The following is a 7033-nucleotide window of genomic DNA, read 5'->3' as shown; positions in this document are numbered from 1 at the left end:
AATGGAGAACAATAAAAAAAATTAGAGGTAGTGTAGATCAGCGCAAAATAACCGAGAACAATAAAAAAAAATGTAGAGGTACCGTAGTTCAGGGCCGAGGAAGCGCTCCGTCTTCGCCTCGCTCTCCTTGTGGCGCCTCTGCTCACTCTCACTCTCCTTCTTCAAAAAATCCACTACGGGATTTTTCTTCATTTTTTTCTTTGGTGAAGGGGTTGGGGGACTGGCGGAGGTAGTGGTTGAGGGACCGTTGGTTGAGGTGGAGGGACCATCATCGCTGGTGGAGGGACCATCATCGCAGGTGGACGGACCATCTGCAGCGGTAGTTGATGAGGTGGAGGGACCACAAACACACATCGCCTGAAAAAAATAACCAGGTGACATGGTCAGGAGTCACATACAGTATATATTACAAAAAAACATGAAATGTCTGAAATGTGATTGTTGCTAGTCTGGAAACTGACCTTTAGAATAGCCGTAGGGTCCCCTTCTGGGATGAAGGACGCCACCAGCAGAGGAGGGTCGATTGATGACCTCCCACCCAGAACCTCATGCATGTCTTGGAAATACTTCCAGGTGGATTCAGTCTCCTCCCCTCCGTCCGCTTCAGTTCCTGACACACACACACACACACACACACACACAGTATTACTAATACTGTCAGGAACTAAAAATACATTATAAGGAATAAGGATGGGTGTTTCACATTACCTTGTATCTAGTTTTGAGGTTTTCCCACTTTTTCCCTGCTTGTTGGGGTGTCACAATTCCCTCCAAGCCAGCCTCTTTGATGAATTGGCTGTGTAATAAAAAAATAAATGAAGGTTATGACTAATGGTGAAAAATATGTATTAGGTCATACATTGCCATCTAATAGACCCGTTTATGAAATGTTCATATTCAAAACAGAATGCTTGGTCACTAGGGCAACAGTTGCCGTTGTGATCGAGAATTATGTTATGAATATGAACAGTTCACAGCCCAAATTACTCACTCCTATAGTTTCTTTGGAGCCTGCTTGCTTTTGAGGAACTTATCTTCATTGCTGGCCCTGAAATGAATCATGGCCCGTGTTTTATCTGGTGGCCCTGAAATGGAACAGGGATAACAGTAATTAGTTTCTTTTATTTTTGTGGGTTACCTGTCAGATATTGGTTTTATTTTCATGCAAAGTATTATCACAATGAATACTGTCACCACAACATCCAGCAGAGCCAGTGTGACCGTGTTATCTGGTGACTTTCAACTTTCAAACCCCGCCATCGCACTAAAATAGCCCCTGCTCCGACATTTGCTCTGCTTGTGCTCAAACTCTGTGCTTGCAACAACAACAAAAATCAGAGAGCAGAGAAGAAATCCAAGAGTCGAAGTTTCACAAGCGCACAGAAGCAGTTTGACTGCGAGGGCAGGAAATCTGTCGGAGCAACAATATATTTGAGTAAGCATAAAGTTTGAGCACCAGCAGAGCAAATCCAAGTGCAAGCGGGGGCTGTTTGAGTGCGATGGCGGGGCTTTGAGAGAAACCCTTAGAAAATCTGCACATGAAATCAAGAAATCATGCTGTCAAATTGATGGACGGCGCTCTTGAATAAAGATAGGGAAAAATCTCCATACTAAACAAATTTTAATTTTTTTTTCAGCGCAGCTGCCAAAAGCGGACTATTTGTGATTGATCATAATGAAAGTTCTGAAAATCTAAATTGCTGGGATTAGAAAAAGGACAACAGGGGGAGGGAAAAAAAAGGTCCAAGTGTTTAGTAAAGCAGATATGATGAACGTAGCTAACTGGGTTACTTTGAGAGTACAGGACATGCAGCACTGAGAAACCATGTCATCATATGGTGAAAAAAGGGACAGGTGCTTGCTGACAGAATGACTAGTCAGTCATACAAACACATGGATGCATGGGGGAAATAGAGAGGCAAAGTGAACGTCACTTCCTGCTTCAGCACTGTACCAGAGATTTTCTTCCGCAATTTATTTTCCTATAGACATTTTGTAAAATGCTTATAAAAATAGTTTTACTTGGTCCAACCAAACGGTTAAGCTATATTTAGAATCAGGAGAGACCATAGAAATTTTCACTCAGACCAAAACAAAAAACAACAACATTGAAAAAATATTTTCTTGAAACCCGCATTTTTTTACGTTTTGGTCCGAGTTAACACATTCACTGCCAGCCATTTTTTTTTTACTGTAGGTAGGTTCTGCCAGAGGTTTTTTTTGAAGATTCTGGCTCATCTTTCAAGACCCGAGGATTCTTTTCTGCTAAGATTTTGTGAACACACAATATCTCAAAAGAACTAATAGAATGTGTGCTTTCTCTGTCTAAAAGAGTTAGTTTGTAGAGTTAGTAGTTATGTAAGCATTAGCAGTTGAATACAGCATGGTTTCAGCGTCAGAAAAATTATTCAGAGATAAACGGCTTTTTGTGAAATTCGATAGAACAGTCACTTTAACCATTCATTTTTGGCATCAGTAAGACGTCAGACATCTAAACAATAGTTTTGAACAGTAATTTCCTCCATAACAGCAGGAAACCCCCCTCTGCTTCCAACTCCTCCCTCCGTGGGCGTTCTTCTTGGCTGCAGCGGCCGTGTCACAAGCTCGTTGCTGCTGCTGCTGCTGCTGCTGCTGTGCCTGTCTGCGCGGCCGCTCTTTGAGGAAGTCTGGATGGACTCGCTCGCTTCTTGGAGTTTTGGTTGAGAGCTTTGATGAAGCTTTTGCGATTCTGGTCATATTTATGCTGCGTGTTTCAAAGTGTGTTCCACCCGTAATCTATTATGCAAATTTGCAATCCCGAACCGCCAGCAATCAGCGCGAAAACGAAAGCGTTTTCGCCAATCCATTTTCATGAGAATGGCTTCGAGGAAGCCATTCTCATGAAAATGCTTGCCTTCCTCTAGTCAGGAGAGCACTGTCGCCACTTAGTGGGTCGGTGGAATGGGTTGTAAACGTTCGGTGGTTCCAATAATTATATAAGAGATGTAAAAGGGTTAGATGCACATCCCACGGTCAAAAAAAAAAAATCATTCTTTTGACGGAGTAATACGTCATTGGCAGTGAACCGTTTGATTTTTTTTGACGGAGTAATACGTCGTTGGCAGTGAACGTGTTAAATGTTATGCGGTCTCTCCTGTTTCTAAATATATCTGAACCGTTTGGTTTGAACAAGTAAAGCTATTTTTATAAGTATTTTACAAAAATGTCTAAAGGGAAAATAAATGGTGGATGAAAATCTCTGGTAAAGTGCTGAAGCAGGAAGTGACGTTCCACTTTGGCTCTCTATAACACACACACACACACACACACACACACACACACACACACACACACACACACACACACACACACACACACACACACACACACACACACACACACACACACACACACACACACACACACACACACACCTCTTCTTTGCATCTAGAAACAGAGGTTCCAGCCGAGCTGACACTGAGTACAGAGTGGTGATCTCAGGCGGATGGTACGGCTTCTCAGCTTCCACTCGGAGTCAGCGGAGTCGTTTCTCCATCAGCCTCCTCAGGCGCACGGAAGGAACGCAGTCTATAAACCGTGCATGTCATAAAAGGCAAAAGTGCAGAGTGAGTCAGCCTGGAACCGGGCAGGTTGTGAGTTTGAATCTTGACCAGGAATTTGTTAGTTCAGGGTACCCCCAGGGTTCTCCAAGTTACATTTAAGGCTTTTTAACACTTTTTTAATACAACTTGGAATGGAATTTTATGCCAACTTCATTTCATTGCCATACTGGCAAAAGTATGAAGGATATAACGGAAAATATTTTAAGCCCTAGAAGATTATTGTTTACCATGTACGTAAATGTAATAAAACATTTTATTATCATATTCACATTCGTATGTAATACACAATAACTTTGTGAGGGGCGTGTCTACTGGAATAACAAGATGCATATTAAGAAGAGCCAGGCCCCAACCTCTCTGCTTGGCATCATAAAGCCTTTTTTATTTAAATTCTATTGTTCTGATTCTGACATAACAGAATCAAATGAAACTTCTACAACGGCATGTGTGAATACTGGATTCTGATTGGCTAGCAACAGTGGTAAATACGCCAACAATCTACAGTTCGGCTCCAACCGCAGTATCACTCCGCTCCCTCTGACTCCGTTCCCTGTGCTGACTCCGCCCACTGTTAGCCTGCAGTCTGCAAATCTTCAACAAGGAAATGGCCATCTCTAACACAAGGAAATGTCCGATTTCGTAGTAACGTTTGATTTACTGGGTGGATTGAGTTTTGAGCAGTGGTTAGATGAAGATGAAGGTGAAGTGAACAAAGAACGACATGGTGGAATTGGGGAGAGAGAACTGGCTGAGCTTGAGTTGTCACGAGTTCGGACTAGCGGGAGGTCGGACTAGCGGGAGGTCCGACTAGCGCCCGGACCCCGAACCTGGGACTGTCAAACAAACAAACGCCCTCTGCCGTCACCAGATATCAACACACCCCCACCAAAACGGGCTGCTTTAGAAAACTGTTTAAATAACTGTACTTTTACAGGCAATGTATCAATAACTGTGAATCCCGTTAAGGAATAGGTTAGTTGTTTTTTGGCTCAAAGGCAACTAAGGCCATGTCCACACGGAGACGGAAGCTATCTTTTTTTTTTTCGTTTCAGAAAAGTTTTCCATAAACATGGAAACGTTTCAAGAAATGTGTGTATCCACATGAAACCACTGAAACCGCTGTAGAATAACAGAGAAAGAAAATCTCGTCGATAATGGCATACAACCTCTAGGGGCGCACAGTCTATAACGTGTATCTCACTGTAGCAGCAGCTTAAACCCTTGGCTTTGCGGGGAGGTTTGCCATGTCGATGAATAAAATGATGAAACCTACAGTATACAGGCAAATGCAGAGCTGTTCAGCAGGGCTGATGGTCTCCCTGTAGCCTACAATATAGAACGTTAACTATCGGTGACATTCCTGATATCATCCACTTCCATGATCTTTAGACATGTTGCAAACACATCCCAGCGTATTGGCCGCTCCTGCACATCACAGCACAGGCTAAATGATGCAACATAAATATACATTATATAAACTCATGGCATAAATGTGTTTTTATTGGAAAAAGTCGCGTCAAGTAAGCTAAAGTCTTTTTGGAGTGGACACGTGCAACCGCGTGTTCCTCAAACCTCTCACTTCCCTATTCACGTTGTATTTACGAGGGCTATATATAGGGGAAGAGAGTATGTTGGTTACACTCAGGGTTTAGATTTCATTTCATTTCATTTTGTCCAATATTAAAATATTCCAGAATTGCATGTTGTATTAAAAATAAATATAATTTCTATCTAACACGTTAAGCCTGATTTTGTTTGTGTTATTGTAAAAATGTAGCCGCCGCTAAGCCTTCTGGGAAATATCCGATGAAGGGAGGGGAGGGATGGATGGGTAGAGTCAGCTGTGTGGAGCCCTGAGGATGTTGTAGGCTACACGCTGTTCTCCGTGTCCACTTGTTGCTGACGGTGGTAATAGAGGAGCATTATATTTTGCTGCAAGATCCCCACTGCTGTGCAAATTTTTATATTATTTGGTAACGAACGTTACTGCCATGATTGTTATTGTTGCTGGTGGAGAGAGGTGGGGCTATGGCGTCATCGTTTCAGGAAAGATGCGTATGGGTTGTAAACACGGAAATGCAAGGGTGGCGTCTTCAGATTTAATCACTCTGGGACCCGTTTTGAAAAATTAGCGTATATGGCCAGAACGTATAGTCCCAGAACGCGGTTCCATCTGGACGAAACGGCTATATGACAAAAAACTTTAGCGGATACACCTAAAGTCGTCTCCGTGTGGACATGGCCTAAATGTTTAGTGCAATCATTGATCTTGTGTATGGAACTATATTCTGTGGCGGAAGGATAAATGTATTCTGAAACCAGTAATGATTATAAATAAATGAATTGGATGTTACAATTGTGTATTTTTTATATTATTTGGTAGCCGGCCTCGTGCCACAACCCTGTACCAGTGGTAAATGTGCCCACAACCCCCTCTCTCTCGTGTTAAATTTGTTACTTTTGGAATTGCCAACTAAAGTTTTGGATTTGCAAACAAAAGTTTTAGATTCGCAAGAATACATTTTGAATCACAAATGTATTTTACTTGCAATGAAAAAAGATTTGGTTGCAGTGGAGAAAGTTTGCTCTCAAATCTATTTTTTGAATGCAGTGTGGAAACATTTGCTCTCTATTCTGTGTGATTACATGATAAAGACACAAAATGAAGTCGATACACCTGTCTTGCCTGGGAAATAAAAGTAGCCGAGTGCAGTCAGGCGAGGAGTCAACTATCCAAACACTCTCCAGTGCACATTCGCTGCTTCAGAAGATGCGCACAAACACTGATGACATCAGTGATGATGTCATCAGTGATGTCATCAGTCTGAGCCTCACGAGAGAGACTGAGTGGCTCACCAGAGAAACTGAGGGAGAGAAAGGAGAGGGGAGAGAGACTGAGGGAGAGAGAGAGGGAGACATTGTGCACGCGCCAATAGGGCAGGCAAAGCCACACAGCAGCCAAGCTGCGAGCAAGGCCGCGCAGCGGCCGAGCTGCGAATGCAAACTGAAGGGCCAGCTCGGCGAGCCCGCACAGCGGGCGAGCATAGGAATCGAGCGCACGTAGCGAGATGCCTAGTTTATTTAAACCTACGAAGGGACAAGAAAAGAAAAAAGTAAAGCCTTTGTAAGCGAAATTCAATACTTTTAAGGCCTTATTTTGAGAATATTAAATTAAAAAATTTTTTTTTTTTTTTTTTATAATTTTAGGACCCCGCGGGTACCCTGTAGTTGATGTAGGCCACTAGGGCTTGACTCACTCTCGATTTTTCCAGTCCACCTCCACAATGCTCTCCACACCCTTGCTCAGCTCTTTCACTCTTACAAGGTTATACTGCTGCTGCATGGTCTGTAGAAACTTGGAGAGCTGTTGAGAAACACATGAGATTCATACTTAATAAAAGTAAAAAAAAATATATATATATATCTATTTG

The 7033-nt window shown here is 42.5% G+C and overlaps 1 pseudogene across 1 annotated transcript in view; it reads right to left on the bottom strand.

Annotated features, from left to right (window-relative positions):
* Nucleotides 1-1072: 1072 nt before the first annotated feature.
* The window catches only part of LOC310795683 (eukaryotic translation initiation factor 2D-like), a 45644-nt pseudogene continuing 39683 nt past the window's right edge, over nucleotides 1073-7033 (bottom strand). The window contains exons 10-12 of the transcript in view: nucleotides 6860-6966; nucleotides 3414-3567; nucleotides 1073-1085 (exon numbers count right to left, since the gene is read on the bottom strand). The product of the transcript in view is annotated as a eukaryotic translation initiation factor 2D-like (transcript). The remainder of the gene's footprint in view (nucleotides 1086-3413; nucleotides 3568-6859; nucleotides 6967-7033) is intronic.

Source organism: Poromitra crassiceps, assembly GCF_964638095.1.
Source record: "Poromitra crassiceps genome assembly, chromosome: 21".
Taxonomy (NCBI): domain Eukaryota; kingdom Metazoa; phylum Chordata; class Actinopteri; order Beryciformes; family Melamphaidae; genus Poromitra; species Poromitra crassiceps.
Note: the sequence above shows the minus strand (reverse complement) of the source record. Positions and strands in the feature narration are given on the sequence as shown.